Source organism: Macaca nemestrina, chromosome 1, assembly GCF_043159975.1.
Source record: "Macaca nemestrina isolate mMacNem1 chromosome 1, mMacNem.hap1, whole genome shotgun sequence".
In the NCBI taxonomy this organism is placed as follows: domain Eukaryota; kingdom Metazoa; phylum Chordata; class Mammalia; order Primates; family Cercopithecidae; genus Macaca; species Macaca nemestrina.
Genome location: NC_092125.1, coordinates 232,131,304 through 232,147,769, shown reverse-complemented (window position 1 = coordinate 232,147,769; position 16,466 = coordinate 232,131,304). Strand labels below are relative to the sequence as shown.

Sequence of the window (16,466 nt, the reverse complement as noted above, 5' to 3'; positions counted from 1 at the left end):
CAGTGGCTGCTGAGACTAGTTTGGTACCACAGCCTTGAGTTGTGCTAAGGAGCCAGGAGTTTTATCCTCCACTGCTTCTGCAGCATCAATGAAATGTCAACACGATGAAAAGTTAAATAACATCTTAATATGATTATGAAAATAGTTCTGACCGGGCTGGGCACGGTGGCTCAAGCCTGTCATCCCAGCACTTTGGGAGGCCGAGGCGGGCGGATCACAAGGTCAGGAGATCGAGACCATCCTGGCTAACACGGTGAAACCCCGTCTCTACTAAAAAATACAAAAACTAGCTGGGCGAGGTGGCGGGCGCCTGTAGTCCCAGCTACTCAGGAGGCTGAGGCAGGAGAATGGCGGGAACCCGGGAGGTGGAGCTTGCAGTGAGCTGAGAGCCGGCCACTGCACTCCAGCCCGGGCGACAGAGCAAGACTCCGTCTCAAAATAAAAAAAGAAAAAAAAAAAAAGAAAATAGTTCTGACCAAGTGAATTCCTGAAACGGTCTCAGGAGCCCCTAGGGGTCCACGACCACACTTGAAGAACCACTGCTCTAAGTGACCACTGCTCCTAAGGCTTCGATCATCATCGAGATGTTGCTGACTCCCAAGGCCTGCCTCCACCCAGACCTATCCTCCAGAGCTCCCATTCACAGGCACAGGAGTCACCACGTCACATTTACTGTGCACTGTTTCAGGGGCTGGTCTGCAGGGAACCAGAGTGCCTGTGTCCATGGAGCTTAGAACAAGTGGGAAGAGCAGTATCAGGCTATGAAGACAGAGTGGGGTAAAGCAACAGAGATCAATGAGATCAGAGCACACCCTCGGAGGAAGGGATACATGAACAAAGGCCTGAATGGAGAGAGGGAGTGAACTGTGCAAACACACAGCCAGGAGGAGAGTTTTCCAAGGACAGGGAGGAGAAAGTATAAGGCCCGCTGTACCCTTGATGCAAAACATGAGAATGCCTCAGAGACTCCTCAAACCCAACACGCACAAACTAAACTCATCATGCCCCACAGCTACCCAGAGGGCAGATGGAAACCTGTGGTCATTTACATCTTTCTCGCCACCCTCACCTTCCCTTCGGTCACCAGGTCTTATCAGTCATCACCCTGCTCCAGACCCCTTTCCTTTTCTACACCAGCTTTGCCAACTGACCAGAGTCCCCTCCCTCCCCTGAGCACTCTACGTTCAACTACCAAGTAATGATCCCCATCAGATCAATCTCCTTACAACTCTTCCAAGGCTTCCTGGAGCTCTCAAGGTAAAAGTTCATTTTTTTCTTCTTTTTTGAGTCTCACTCTGTCACCCAGGCTGGGGTTATCTTGGGTCACTGCAACCTCCGCCTCCCGGATTCAAGCCATCCTTGTGCCTCAGCCTGATGAGCAGCTGAGAATACAGGTGTGCACCACCATGCCTGGCTAATTTTTATACGTTTAGTAGAGATGAGGTTTCACCATGTTGGCCAGGCTGGTCTCAAACTCCTGACCTCAAGTGATCCGCCCGCCTTGGCCTCCCAAAGTGGTGGGATTACAGGCGTGAGCCACTGTGCCTGGCCTCAAGGTAAAAGCTCTTTATCCAGGCTCTAAACCTTTTGGCTTCCACTTCTTACCACTCTGCTAGCCCTTTGGAACTTCCGTCCCTGGATGTGCTGTGCTCTTACCCGCTGGATAATTACTGATCACCTGGCACACATTGTGCTGGGTGCTGGAGACAGTAAAGGAGACCAGTTGGTTGCCGGATAAAAAACACACCATCTCATCAGCCTAGGATACACTCCTCCCCTCCATCCCCACCTGCCTGCCAGACAGACTCCAATTCAGGTCTCAACTTGAAGCTTTTCTATGAGAAGCTGCCACTAAACTCTGGACAGGGTGGTCTCCCTGGGAGCCACAGCCAATGCCCTCTGCTCTGTGCCTGCGTGTCAGGCTCCCTATTAGACCATGAATTCAGCAAGGCCCTGGATCACGTGCCTTCTACTACAGCTCACTGCCTCAGGACCCAGTAAGGTGCTAAGTTGGGGCCGGGCACGGTGGCTCACGCCTGTAATCCTAGCACTTTGGGAGGCCAAGGCGGGAGGATTGCCTGAGCTCAGGAGTTCGAGACCGGCATGGGCAACACGGTGAAACACCATCTCTACTAAGATTTAAAAAAAAAAAAAAAAATTTGCCAGGCGTGGCGGCATGTGCCTGTAATCCCAACTATTTGGGAGGCTGAGGAAAGAGAAGCGCCTGAACCCGGGAGGCAGAGGTTGCAGTAAGCTGAGATCACGCCACTGCACTCCAGCCTGGGTGACAGAGCAAGACTCTATCTCAAAAAAAAAAAAAAGAGAGAGAGAGAAGGTGCTAAGTCAACATCTGTTAAACAAATAAACAAATCAGTATTACAGTTTATAAAAATAAGTAGAAAATATTTATTGTCCCTAGTCAGCAAAAATCAACGGATGTCAACAAATTTTGGTGCAATTCAAAAAACTCTAGCTTCATAAATGGGGGGAGGAGAATTCTCTAAAAAATGAACATAAACGGGCAGGGCATGGTGGCTCACACCTGTAATCTCAGCACTTTGGGAGGCCGAGGCGGGTGAGGTCAGGAGTTCGAGACCAGACTGGCCAATACGGTGAAACTCCATCTCTACTAAAAATACAAAAATTAGCTGGGTGTGGTGGCGGGCGCCTGTAATCCCAGCTACTCTGGAGGCTGAGGCAGGAGAATCGTTTGAACCCAGGAGGTAGAGGTTGCAGTGAGCCGAGATCACGCCATTGCACTCCAGCCTGGGCGACAGGGCAAGACTCCGTCTCAAAAAAAAGGACAAAAACTTACCAGTTTTCAAAATGAGGCATAGTTCAAGATTATTCTGCAAAGGTAAAGGAAAGCCTTTAAGACCAGGGTGCTGTGGCTCACATCTATAATCCCAACACTTTGGGAGGCTAAGGCAGGAGAATCACTTGAACCCAGGAGTTGGAGACCAGCCTGTCCCTGTCTCTACAAACAATTTTAAAAAATTAGCTAGGCAAGGTGGCATGTGCCTGTGGTCCCAGTTACTTGTGAGACTGAGACAGGAAGATTGTATGAGCCCCGGAGGTCCAGGTTGCAGTGAGCCATGATCATACCATCACATTCCACACTCCAGCCTGGGTGACACAACAAAACCCTGTCTCAAAAAAAAAAGAAATAAAAAGAAACAAAACCTTTCAAGAAAAGACAAGGATGTGAGAGAAGATTTAGTAGAAAGTAAGGCACTAAAGGCTGGGCACAGTGGCTCACGCCTGTAATCCTAGTATTTTGGGAGGCCAAGATGGGCGGATCACAAGGTCAGGAGATCGAGACCATCCTGGCTCACATGGTGAAACTCCATCTCTACTAAAAACACAAAAAAGTAGCCGGGCATGGTGGCGGACACCTGTAGTCCCAGCTACTCAGGAGGCTGAGGCAGGAGAATGGTGTGAACCCAGGAGGCGGAGCTTGCAGGGAGCTGAGATAGCGCCATTACACTCCAGCCTGGGCTACAGAGTGAGACTCCGTCTCAAAAAAAGAAAAAAAAAGAAAGTGAGGCAGTAAATAAGTGATAGGGATTTGCAAAGATAGCTAATATATACGTTCCCCACCCTGAATTAATATTCTTCTGGAACCATGGAGAAAGAAAGAAAAATCTCAGTACATTGTCATCTTATAACAACATTTTTTAACCTTGCCATAAAAGAAATTTTTACAAAGGCCATCAGCAACAGAAATGGCTAACCCTTGCACAGCTCTGTTATCAGTGCCCGCATCCAGACTCACTCAGTCCTCACAATGACCCCATGAAGGCGGCTCTCGGATGCCTGTTTCACAGATGAGGACAGACACAGAAGTCCTAACACTGCAGGTGACCTAAATTAAGGCAGGCTCAGGGAGAACAGAAAGCTCCTGTGGAAAGGCAGAAGTTGGCTTGATCTTGATTTTCAGTGCGAATAAAAGTCCTAACACTGCAAATCAGCCAGTGAGGTGACAGAGCTGAGCTGGGCTCTAACTTAGTGCCAATCCTTTTGGAAACCACTGAATTTATCTCCCTCCCTAGAATTTAGGAACTATTTTAAAATTCCTATGACAAACTTCTGAAACCTACTGTAGACTCTCTGACATGCTCATCTAATTAGAAAGTGTCCAGAATTTTTTTTTTTTTGACGGAGTTTCACCCGTTGCCCAGGCTGGAGTACAATGGCACAATCTCAGCTTACCACAACCTCCACCTCCCAGGTTCAAGCGATTCTCTTGCCTTGGCCTCCCGAGTAGATGACATTACAGGCACGTGCCACCATGCCCAACTAATTCTGTATTTTTAGTAGAGACGGGGTTTCTCCATGTTGGTCAGGCTGGTCTCGAACTCCCCACCTCAGGTGATCCACTCACCTTGGCCTCCAAAAGTGTTGGGATTACAGGCGTAAGCCACCACACCCAGCCCAGAATTTTTTTAAGTTTTATTAATTACAACACTCGGTGGGAAGTTGAGTGTCTGTAATCAACATAGGCAATAGGGAATATATTTTCTAAGTGCCACAGGACTGCACACAGACGTGCATGGAGACACGATTACCCACCAGTAAACAAGAATACATTCCATTCCATTGATGCCCTTAGTATTCCAATTCTTTTTTTTTTTTTTTTTTTTTTTTTTTTTGAGACAGAGTCTTCCTCTGTCCTCCAGGCTGGAGGAGTGCAGCGGCGAGACCTCCACTCACTGCAAGCTCCGCCCCCCGGGTTCACACCATTCTCCTGCCTCAGCCTCCCGAGTAGCTGGGACTACAGGCGCCCACCACCACACCCGGCTAATTTTTTGTATTTTTAGTAGAGACGGGGTTTCACCGTGTTAGTCAGGATGGTCTCGATCTCCTGACCTCGTGATCCGCCCGTCTCTGCCTCCCAAAGTGCTGGGATTACAGGCGTGAGCCACCGTGCCCGGCCAGTATTCCAATTTTAACAGGTGAATGAATTAATACATAAAGTCCTCTCTTGATAAAATGCATTAGTAAGCTTGGAGCAACTAATGATCAAATCATTATTTTATCAATGGTAAAATAGGTTCAACAGAATAAACTTAAGAATTATCTTAGATAAACTGGGCGCAGTGGCTCACACCTGTAATCCCAGCACTTTGGGAAGCAGAGGCAGGCGGATCACTTGAGGTCAGGAGTTGGAGACCAGCCTGGCCAACATGGTGAAACTCCATCTCTACTAAAAACAAAAAAATCAGCTGGGTGTGGTGGCAGGCGCCTGTAATCCCAGCTACTTGGGAGGCTGCTAGGCAGGAGAATCACTTGAACCCGGGAGGCATAAATTGCAGTGAGCGGAGACCGCCCCATTGCACTCCAGCATGGGCAACAAGAACGGAACTCCATCTCAAAAAAAAAAAAAAAAAAAAAAAAAAAAGAATTGCCTTAGATAATCTTAATTTGGTCTTTTTAATCAGTTAACTTTTAAAAAATGGGTCTTCCTCAGAATTCTAATTTAAGAAGACATAGATAAGGAAATACTTTCACTTAATCTTAAAAAAAAGAAAGCAAGCAGGCCGGGCGCGGTGGCTCAAGCCTGTAATCCCAGCACTTTGGGAGGCCGAGACGGGCGGATCACGAGGTCAGGAGATCGAGACCATCCTGGCTGACACGGTGAAACCCCGTCTCTACTAAAAAATAGTAAAACTTAGCCGGGCGAGGTGGCGGGCGCCTGTAGTCCCAGCTACTCGGGAGGCTGAGGCAGGAGAATGGCGTAAACCCGGGAGGTGGAGCTTGCAGTGAGCTGAGATCCGGCCACTGCACTCCAGCCTGGGCGACAGAGCGAGACTCCGTCTCAAAAAAAAAAAAAAAAAAAAGAAAGCAAGCAACATTGCTCTATAAAACAGAAAGCTTTTCTACCACTGAAAGCCAGGAGTAATTTCCACTGATTACCATGGCACCCAATGGTAGGCACTGCCACAAAAACAAGAGGCTAAAAGGTTAAAAAAAAAAAAATTTCAGCATTCCGGCAGGACGCAGTGGTTCACACCTGTAATCCTAGCACTTTGGGAGGCTGAGACGGGCGGATCACCTGAGGTCAGGAGTTCAAGACCAGCCTGGTCAACATGGTGAAACCCTGTCTCTACTAAAATAAAATTTTAAAAAATTATCTGGGCTTGACAGCGGGTGCCTGTAATCCCAGCTACTCGGGAGGCTGAGACTGGAGGATCACCTGAACCCGGGAGACGGTGGTTGCAGTGAGCTGAGACTGCGCCACTACACTCCAGCCTGGGCGGCTGAGTGAGACTCTGTCTCAAAACAAAAAAAGCTTTCAGCATTCCACTAATCCACTAGCAAACTCAAATGTCTATAGATTGTCTATATTTCTTCAATCAAAATTCTGGAACAAAATACACAGCTTTGAAAGAGGCAGTGGCCGGGCACGGTGGCTCAAGCCTGTAATCCCAGCACTTTGGGAGGCCGAGACGGGCGGTTCACGAGGTCAGGAGATCGAGACCATCCTGGCTAACACAGTGAAACCCCGTCTCTACTAAAAATACAAAAACTTAGCCGGGCGAGGTGGCAGGCGCCTGTAGTCCCAGCTACTTGGGAGGCTGAGGCAGGAGAATGGCGCGAACCCGGGAGGCGGAGCTTGCAGCGAGCTGAGATCCAGCCACTGCACTCCAGCCTGGGTGACAGAGCGAGACTCCGTCTCAAAAAAAAAAAAAAAAAAAAAAAAAAAAAAAAGAAAAAAAGAGGCAGTGCTCCCTCCCTCTCCCAGAGTAGCTGATGTGATGTTGTATTTCTCTTTCTCTTCATACACACTCCCATATGTGTTTGTCCTGCTTTTTCTTTCAGTAACGTTGAACACTGCAGTTTCATCAACTATTTCTGATAGTTTCCATTTTAAATCTATTTTATCTCCTCATTCTATGTTCCTAAACCAAACACTTAACTGAATTGCCTACTTCATAATCTCTCCAACCACTCTTAACAAACGCAAACCTGAAATCAGAATTTAAACACCGGTTTAAAATTTTTTTTTTTTTGAGACGGAGTCACACTGTCGCCCAGGCTGGAGTGCACTGGCGCGATCTCGGCTCACTGCAACCTCTGCCTCCCGGGTCACGCCATTCTCCGGCCTCAGCCTCCCAAGTAGCTGGGATTACACGTGCCCACCACCACACTAAGCTAATTTTTTGTATTTTTAGTTGGGGTTTCACCGTGTCAGCCAGGGTAGTCTCAATTTCCTGACCTCATGATCCACCTGCCTCGGCCTCCCAAAGTGCTGGGATTACAGGCATGAGCCACCACGCCCAGCCAAACCAGTTTAAAATTTTCTAAAAATTTGTGTTACATGTCTTATGAGACTTACACTAAATAGGGGTTTCAAAATAACATGGCCTGCCATATGGTCAAGCCAGATTTAAAAATTGAGAATATCTATTACCAATCCACTAATGCTAAAGCCAAAGTCACAGACAGTAAGAATGTAATCCAATTTAGGGACCAACATGAGCCAAATCTTTTGGGCAGAGACAAACAATCCAACGACAAAACTACAATAAATGCCAACACTGCACTTCTAAAATAAAATCAACGTTATTCATTAAAGTATTAGCTACAAAAAGTCAACTGATGGTAGATGAGTCTACAGATGCCCTGAAGACCTTTTTCATCCTTTAATCAAAGCGGTATTTAGCTACAAAGCTACAACTTTTCCAGTGGACCAACACACACAGAAAATGAACCAAAAGACACAGAAAATTTTTAACAAAGCAAAGGGAAGAGAACAAAGCTCTGGTACTTTTGCAGGATAGTACAACACCTCCTTTGAGAAATAAATTAACTCCTCAAATTCTATTTCTCAAGTGATCAATATAAATCTACCTACATGGTACAAGCTTTGAAACCGAAGTCATTGGGCATAAAAAAGATTTACAGAGGTTTAACTCTTTTGAGACAGTCTCACTCTGTCACCCAGGCTGGAGTGCAGCGGCGCAATCTCAGCTCACCACAATCCCTGCCTCCCGGGTTCAAGCGATTCCCCTGCCTAAGCCTCCTGAGTAGCTGGGATTACAGGCGCCCACCACCACGCCCGGCTTTTTGTTTGTTTGTTTGAGACGAGTCTGGATCGGTTGCCCAGGCTAGAGTGCAGTGGCGCGATCTTGGATCACTGCAAGCTCCACCTCCCGGGTTCACACCATTCTCCTGCCTCAGCCTCCCGAGTAGCTGGGACCACAGGCACCCGCCACCACGCCCGGCTAATTTTTTCTATTTTTAGTAGAGACGGGTTTTCACCGTGTTAGCCAGGATGGTCTCCATCTCCTGACCTCGTGATCCACCCGCCTCAGCCGCCCAAAGTGCTGGGATTACAGGCGTGAGCCACCGCGTCCCGCCAATTTTTATATTTTTAGTAGATACAGGGTCACACCATATTGGCCAGACTGGCCTCAAACTCCTGGCCTCATGTGATCCTCCCCACCTCCCAAAGTGCTGGGATTACAGGCGTGAGCCACCACACCCAGTGGGTTTTAAGCTTAAAAACAAACGACAACAAAAAACACACTATTCTGCAGCCTCTGGAATCTTCTAAGATCAAAATTAAACCTGAGAAAATTTACTTCAACTCTCCCACCCCCCCAAAAACACAATTAACTGAAGATATCGAAGAAAAAGAAAAACATTTTAAAGGTATCACTGAAGAGCACTGTCAGCACTTGTCTGATGAGATAACTATGGCTGTGCCATAAATTCAGATTATGCGAGAGAAACAGCTTTTGTCCAGTGGATGTGCTCTTTTGAGAAAGTTAATTCTGAGCTGAAATTTAATGTTGGAACAGTTTCCTCTATAAAACTCATCTTGAAAGGTTCCAGCAGAAGATGAAATGTCATCCTCACACTGGGCCTGGGCAGTGCGTGCTTAACTGGGAGGGGGCACAGGCACCTCAGAACTTAACTGGTTTTCCAACTCTCAATGTCTGAAAGAAAAAAAAAAAGGGACTTTCAGTGTTGACGAAACCAAACGCTCCTAACCTGGGACCACCGGCAGTCCAGCCTTCCCCTAGGGTTGACAGGATGAGCCTGTAGACCTTGGAGTTGCAGTTCATTTCTGCGCAGCTCTCTGTCAGAAAGTTCCGCCTTAACCATCGGGCGCGGTGGCTCACACCTGTAATCCCAGCACTTTGGGAGACCAAGGTGGGTGAATCACCTGAGGTCTGGAGTTCAAGACCAGTTTGGCCAACATAGTGAAACCCCATCTCTACTAAAAATACAAAAAATTAGCTGGGTGTGGTGGCAGTAGCTGTAATCCCAGCTACTCGGGAGGCTGAGGCAGGAGAATCACTTGAACCTGGGGGGCAGAGGTTGCAATGAGCTGAGATCGCACCATTGCACTCCAGCCTGGGCAACAAGAGCGAAACTCCATCTCAAAAAATAATAATAATAATAAAGTTCTGCCTTACCATAAACCAAGCCAAAACCCACCACTCAGTCCTACCCTGGGGAGGCTCTCAGACCTGTCTCCATGTCAGTGGCACCAGCTTCATCCCCAGCCACGCACCCAGTGTTAGCAAAGAAAGAAGGAACCGCCTATTCACTTTCTTGATATATATACCTTCCCAAAGAATCCAGAATAAACTATATATCTCAATAGCATGAAAATTAAAACCTTACATTCAATAAACAGCTCCTCCCTCTCCCAAAAGACTACCACTTCAGATTAGAAAATAACTTATGCAGAAACCTTATCGATAACAATGCTTGCTCCAAAGGCCTTATTCAGTATGCATGGTTCACTGGGACTTTTCACAAAACTAATACATCCATTTGCTAATCATGAAAAATAATCTTCATATTTTCTTAATTAATAATCTCACCAGCAACTGCTTAATCACCTAATACTATTTGAGACTACTGTTATCAGATAGATAGCAACCTGAAAATACAATGAACCAATGCTCCCCAAACGAAAACCGTAGGTTAAGATTTCTACACTGTTTATCCATAAGTCGAGTACTGTACACCCTAACTGTAAATGCACACCAACTCCCTTTTCAAAACACAAATTTTAACATCGGCGTTTTCCTTCAATAAATGCATTTCACAATCCTAACAAAAACCTTCCATGAAGACAGGATGGACATGGTGGCTCAGGCCTCTAATTCTAGCACTTTGGGAGGCTGAGGCGGGAGGATCGCTTGAGCCCCAAAGTTCGAGACCAGCCTGGTTAACAGGATCTCTTTTACACAGAGATCCCATCTCTATTATTTAAAAAAAAAAGGCTTCCATGCAAATGAATTTAGCAAACAAAACTGATACTGCTTCTGCATGCTAACCAAGTAATTTAAAAGACACAAGAAATGTTAAAATACCATTTGAACCAACTATCGATTGACAGGGAAAAATATAGGAGGTTCTTAAAAGTCAAAAGCCTCAGCCGGCAGCCGTGTGGAATTTTCAGCTCCCCACTCCCCACCCCCACCCCGCTTCCAGCCGAAAAGCCGATCCAGGCAGGAGGAAGACACCCAGCCTTTGTGCTATTTCCTGTCCTCTCCCCCACCTTCGGGCCTTCGGAATATCGCAAACCGGGCCCCGAAACTCGGAGCGGCGGCGGCCGCCCCACAAAGGCACCGCCGGGAGCGCCATCTTGGCGCGGCCACCGGGCCCATTCATTCGCGGGCCCGGGCCGGGGTCCGCGCAACCCCCCGGCCGACACGCGCCGGGCGCCGGCGTCAGACAGACCCCGGCCTCGGCAGGAGAAGGGCGAGGCCACAGCGCGGCCGTCTCCGCGACTCGGCACAGCGAAAGGGCCGAAACCGTTATTTTCCCATTTCCCGACGCCGCGCCCGGCTTCCGCTTTAAATCCCCACTCCGCCCGCGGCGCGCGGCCCGGCTTCCCCATTTCATTGTTCCCCTTCCCCGCGCTCGCCCCCTGCGGCCGCCCGGCCCTCAAAGTCACCCCGATAGGCGGCCCGCGCGGGGGCTCCGGGCGCCGACACCGCCCCGCCTGCACGCCCGCCCGGCCTTTGTTCTCGCGCCGAGGGCCCGAGCGCCACGTCCGGCTCCCCACGCAGGGCCCGGCCCCGCCCGACCCGCGCCCCCGAGGCCCCGGCCGCCGCCACGGGAAGCTCCCGCGGCGCGCACAGCCCCGCACCCCGGGGCCGAAACTCGGCCCCCAGCCCTGGGCCTCGGACCCCGGCTCCTCGCCCGAGACCCCGCCCTCGACCCCGACCCTGCACCCCGAACCTCGGACCCCAGCTCCCGGCCCCCGCCTTCGGACGCCGCCCGCCGCCCGCCGCACCCGGGCGGGGCAGGAAGACGCGGCCCCGGCCGGCGGGTGCGGTGGGGGCGGGGCGGGCGCCCCCTGGGCGGGCCGGTGGACGAACTGAGGCCGAGTCCGGGGCTGGGGGCTGCCGCGCTCACCTCAGCGCCCTCGTCGCGGCCTGACGCGCCCGCACCGCCGCCTCGGCCGCTGCTCGGGAGGTCGTCGCGCTCGGGCCGCGCTGCGCGCTCCGCGGGCGCTGCGGGCAGGTGCGCACCGGCAAGGCTCGGTCCACTCCCGCCGCGGCGGCTGCTCCACTCCCGACCCCGCTCCCCACTCGCCGCCCGCGCCCGCTCCCGCTCCCGCTCCCGCCGCCGCCGCCGCCGCCGCCGCCTCCGTCCGCCCCTCAGACGCCTCCAGCCATCGGGATGGGCGCGGCGGGCCCCTGCCCGCAGTCTCGGGAAACCCCACGCGTCGCGTCACCACGCACGTCGCGCGTCGCGCGCGCTCGCTAGGCCCGACGGGCACGCGCACGCCTGCGCGCTTGCAACTCGCAACTGGCCCGAGCGCGTGTCCGAGCGGCTTAAAGAGGCCGTGTTGCTGTCTGTCCTCCGGGACCGCTGCCTCAGGAGAGCCCCCCGGCGGCCCGGCCCTACGGGGACCGAGCGGGATGGGGACCGGGGCAGTGGGCCCTCGGAGACGGGACGGGGCGGGGGGAACACTGGCGCGGAGCCCTCCGGGGACAGCGTAAGGTTGGGTAACCGCGGGCGGGGGCTCCTCCGGGGGCGGTGGTTGGGTAACGGCGGGCGGGGGTCACTCAAGGGACGGGGCGGGGAAGGCCGCGGGCGGGGGCGGTCCCTCCGGGGACGGGGCGAGTAGGGGCACCGCGGGCGAGGTCGTTGCCTGCAGAGGAGGCGCCGGGCCCCTCGAGCAGGTCGGGGTCCCGGGCAGGCGCAGATGTCCCCCGGGCTCTCAAGCAGGGACTGCGACGAGCTCAGACGGGGCTGGCGGGCAGAGACCCGCGCGTGGGCTCAGTGCGTGTGAGGTGGGCCTCGGGCTGCGGAGGAGGGCAGCGCCCCGTGGCTCCTCTCGCTGCTGCGGGCAGGGCCGCCTGGCAGGAGCGGAGGCAGCGGACCCCTCCCAAGCCGCTGAGCAGTGGACAGCGGGGACCGGAGACCCCAGGTGAGGAAGGGGAACGAAGTCAAGAAGGCCACATGTCCTGGCTTCCAGGCTTGATGTCCTCAGAAGCCTCCAGAACGTCCATGGAAGCCGCCCCTGCGCCCACCGCCTCCTGCTGTCTTTCCAGCTGAGCTCCGGCTGCCCCTCACCCCCGGCTTCTGCACTCTGCTCCTCCCCAGCCAGCGCCCTGCTCTTCCACCCGCCTGGGCCTTCATCCCCTCCGAGCTCCCCTTCCACACCAAACCTGGCGTCCGTTTTCCTCCAGGCCTGCACCAGCACAGTGGAAAGGGAGAAAGACCCAGCCTCATCCCCTGCGCCTCCCCTCAACCAGGGCCACAACCTCAAGGGGCCACGCCACCCCACCCCCAACGCCTATTTCCCACCTACTCTCTCCACACCCTGGGATTCCACCCGCCTCTCTCAACTGGCGTTTTCCTTCTCATTTTGCGTGCATGGCGCTTGTGTGAGAAAGCGGTCCGCCGCCTGCCCTCCCTGCCACGCGCTTCCCCCCCCCCCCCCGGGGAGCCTCCACCAGACAGGGAACCCATGCCTTCCCACCCTTCTGTCTCCCTCCCACTTCACTTGTCCGCGGCATTCCCGGAGGCCTTTATTTCTGGCACTGGATGCTCCAGGGTCCTGTCGTCTTCTCCCTGCCCCAGCCTGAACCCAGCTATTTCTGCTGGCAACCTGGTTCACTGTGGGAAAATGTCGTGCAGAGCCCAGGATGGGGCCCCGGGTGTGCTCATTGCTGCTGGGGTGTCCTTGCAGCTGGTGGAGCAAGGGAGCACATCTATGTACATGCTCCCACACATACGTATACACACAGTTTCATGGGTGTTTTTGTCTATGATTTTCTTGGGTGCCACACATTTACTCTGATGCCAGGCTGCCACTGCAGGGCTCAACCTGTTCCGAATGAGGGGCATCCTGCTTTGAGAGTGAGGAACCCGGCTCTGATTATCTCCTGTGTAAACAGTCTCTCATCCTCTCTTCCACCCCACTGTATGCTACCCACTCCTCACCCTGTGTGGCCTCTGACCTCCACTGGGCCACCGAGGTGCCATCCCCACAGGGGCACCTGCCTACCTAGCACAGTTGAGCAAGGACTGAATTCCCAGTGAAATGTTTTGAAGTTTTATTTTATTTATTTATTTTTAGGGTTTTTTGGGAGGTTTTTTTTTTTTGGTTTTTTTTTTTTTGAGATGAGGGTCTCCCTGTGTTGCTCAGGCTGGTCTCAAACTCCTGGGCTCAAGCAGTCCTCCCACCTCAGCCTTCCAAAGGGCTGGGATCACAGGCAGGAGCCACTGCGCACACGGGCTGAATTGTCAATCATATCACTGAAAGCATTGACAGTTCCCATCACCCACTCTCTCCGCAGGGTCCAGGCCCCTCCTCCCCTCCCCACTGTCCAGATGCTGGCTCCTTGATGCTCCCTGACACCACCGAATTCCACGCTCCAGCCTTTGGCCCAGTGGCTCTATCTGCCTGGGACAGTCTCCCCATAACCTCGTGTAGTTCAGGCCTTTGCGGGTGTCACCTCCATGGAGATGTCTCCCCAGCCCTGACCATCCCTCCCAGCTACCTTGCTGGTTTCTCCTGTGGTTTCTTCCTGGCTGCCTTCTCTGGGCCCTCCCCCTGTTGCCGTGTGAGCCCTGTGAAGCCCACTCTTACGGCTGCTCCACCAGCCCAGCGTGGTGCCAGGCACACAGTGGGTCATCAGAGAACAGCTGGTGTGGCTGATGCTCTGAGTTCTGAGTGAGGAAGATGCAAGCCAGCACAGGGACCAGAGCCCGGAGCAAGAGATCAGGAGGGGCAGAACCATCACCTGGGCCAGAACAAGGGCAGGGCGCGAGGAACCTGAGCCGGGCCCCTGCAGGAGGGCTTCTCTGCTTGGACACTCGAGAGGCGGGTGGAGCATGGGGCACATCACGGGCCGAGGGACGATGCAAAGTCAGTCGGCGGATGGTGTTCTGCACATTGGCAGGTGGGTTAGAGGCGGCCCTCAGAATCTGGCAGGCCTAATACCAGCCTTCAGTGCCCACCTGAGTTAAAAGTGGAACTAGGCCGGGCGCGGTGGCTCAAGCCTGTAATCACAACACTTTGGGAGGCTGAGGCGGGCGGATCACGAGGTCAGGAGATCGAGACCATCCTGGGTAACACAGTGAAACCCCGTCTCTACTAAAAATACAAAAACTTAGCCGGGCGAGGTGGCGGGCGCCTGTAGTCCCAGCTCCTCAGGAAGCTGAGGCAGGAGAATGGCGGGAACCCGGGAGACGGAGCTTGCAGTGAGTCGAGATCGCGCCACTGCACTCCAGCCAGGGTGACAGAGCGAGACTCCGTCTCAAAAAGAAAAAAAAGTGGAACTGAGGAGCAGGGAGAGGAGGCTGAGGCGGCAGCCGTTTGTCACCAGAGACCTTCCAGCAGCTGTGGGATGGGAGGGGCCCCGGAACGTCCCTGCAAGCCTGGCCCAGGGCCATGGAGGAGCCTCAGGAGGAGTGGCCACCACACTGCGGGCCAGACTGGGCAGTGGCAGGGCTGTGCTCTGGGGCTCCCTTGTCCCACAGGCCACCATCAGACTGGTCAGCCCATCTCGTTACAGCCAAGGCCATGGAGGAAGGCCACACAGGAGGACGCCAGGCCAGTGCCTGCCTTAGCCATATCCAAGGGGCAGGGTGCAGCCCCAGCACCTCCAGCTTATCTGTAGGTCGTCATGGTGAGGCAGGGCTGTCCCTGGAACTTGCCCCATAGTCCAGGCAGAAATCCTATTTGATGGTTTATGGAAGGCAAAGTTGAGAGGAAGGAGGGAGGGAAGGAGCAGGGGCCCAGGTGCTTACTCCTAGGTCCTTACTGCAGCCTGGGGCTGAGCTCTGCAGTACACAGTCCCTGGAAGGTAGGGGCGTCTGCCCTGAGTACGGGTGTGACCGCAAAGATGCTTCTCGCCTCCAGCTAGAGCCCATCCCTAGAGATAAGAAACACCCGAGCCCTTGGTGGCCCGGGGGGTCTAGAGCCGGGCTCAGACCTGCCCTCCCTTCCCCACCTCCATTCCTTTCAGCCCAGGCCTCTTGTGTCTTTTGGCCCTCACCTACCGCCCCACCCTCTCCCTGGCAGAGCAAACGCTTCCCAGTAACACTCCCTTCTCTGCAAGGATCTCAGAGATCAGCCTGGGTTCCTGAGTCCAGAGCCACACCCAGTCAGCTCTGGGTCCCTAAGTCCAGAGCCATACCCGGTCAGCTGTGCCTAACCCAGGGCAGGACTGAGCTGGGCCCCAGGGCGGAGGTGGCTGCCCTGATACTGGCTCCACACCAGGCCTTCTCTAAAACCCCTGGGAGCGGGAGACACAATTCAGATGCCCCACCCCCACCTGCTCCTCAGCAGGAAATGGTCTAATGGAAAAGTAGGTCTTTTAAATCTGAATTATTCAATCTGTGCACGTGACAGGACCCGCAGCTCCACCTCTGTGCGCTCCCCGGGCGCTGCGCTCCAGCCAAGCTTTGAGGGGTCTCGGAGCTGCAGGAGACATTTGTAGATTTCCAGCTTTGGCAGGAGAGGTCCCTTTGTCTTGCCCTGGGCTCTAGGCTCCTGCAGGGCATCTGTCCTCCTCCTACCAGCGCTGTGAGGTTCTCCACCACACGGCCCTCTGCCATCGTGTTCACTTCCAGTGAGATCCAGGCCCCAAAGGACAGAATGGAGAGGGAGGGAGAGAGGAGCGCATCGTGACGGTGCCCGGGGGTGCAGAATGTAGGTGATCAAGAAGAAAGCCCTAATTAGCTCCTGCAGCTTTTTTTTTTTTTTTTTTTTTTTTTTTTGAGATGGAGTCTGGCTCTGTGTCCCAGGCTGGAGTGCAGTGGCCGGATCTCAGCTCACTGCAAGCTCTGCCTCCCGGGTTTACGCCATTCTCCTGCCTCAGCCTCCCGAGTAGCTGGGACTACAGGCGCCCGCCACCTCGCCCGGCTATTTTTTTGTATTTTTTAGTAGAGATGGGGTTTCACTGTGTTAGCCAGGATGGTCTCGATCTCCTGACCTCGTGATCCGCCCGTCTTGGCCTCCCAAAGTGCTGGGA

The 16,466-nt window shown here is 53.4% G+C and overlaps 1 protein-coding gene and 1 long non-coding RNA gene across 3 annotated transcripts in view; one reads left to right on the top strand and one right to left on the bottom strand.

The window, feature by feature from the left end:
- The window catches only part of LOC105496719 (G protein subunit beta 1), a 114,221-nt gene extending 102,693 nt beyond the window's left edge, over positions 1 to 11,528 (bottom strand). For both annotated transcript variants that reach the window (XM_011767292.2, XM_071067907.1), the window contains exon 1: positions 11,389 to 11,528. The gene's annotated coding sequence lies outside the window, so the exon portion shown is untranslated. The remainder of the gene's footprint in view (positions 1 to 11,388) is intronic.
- Positions 1,199 to 14,262, top strand: GNB1-DT (GNB1 divergent transcript). The gene is made up of 3 exons (XR_011607682.1): positions 1,199 to 1,257; positions 10,459 to 11,979; positions 12,458 to 14,262. It is a non-coding gene; the product is annotated as a GNB1 divergent transcript (long non-coding RNA).
- Positions 14,263 to 16,466: the final 2,204 nt, after the last annotated feature.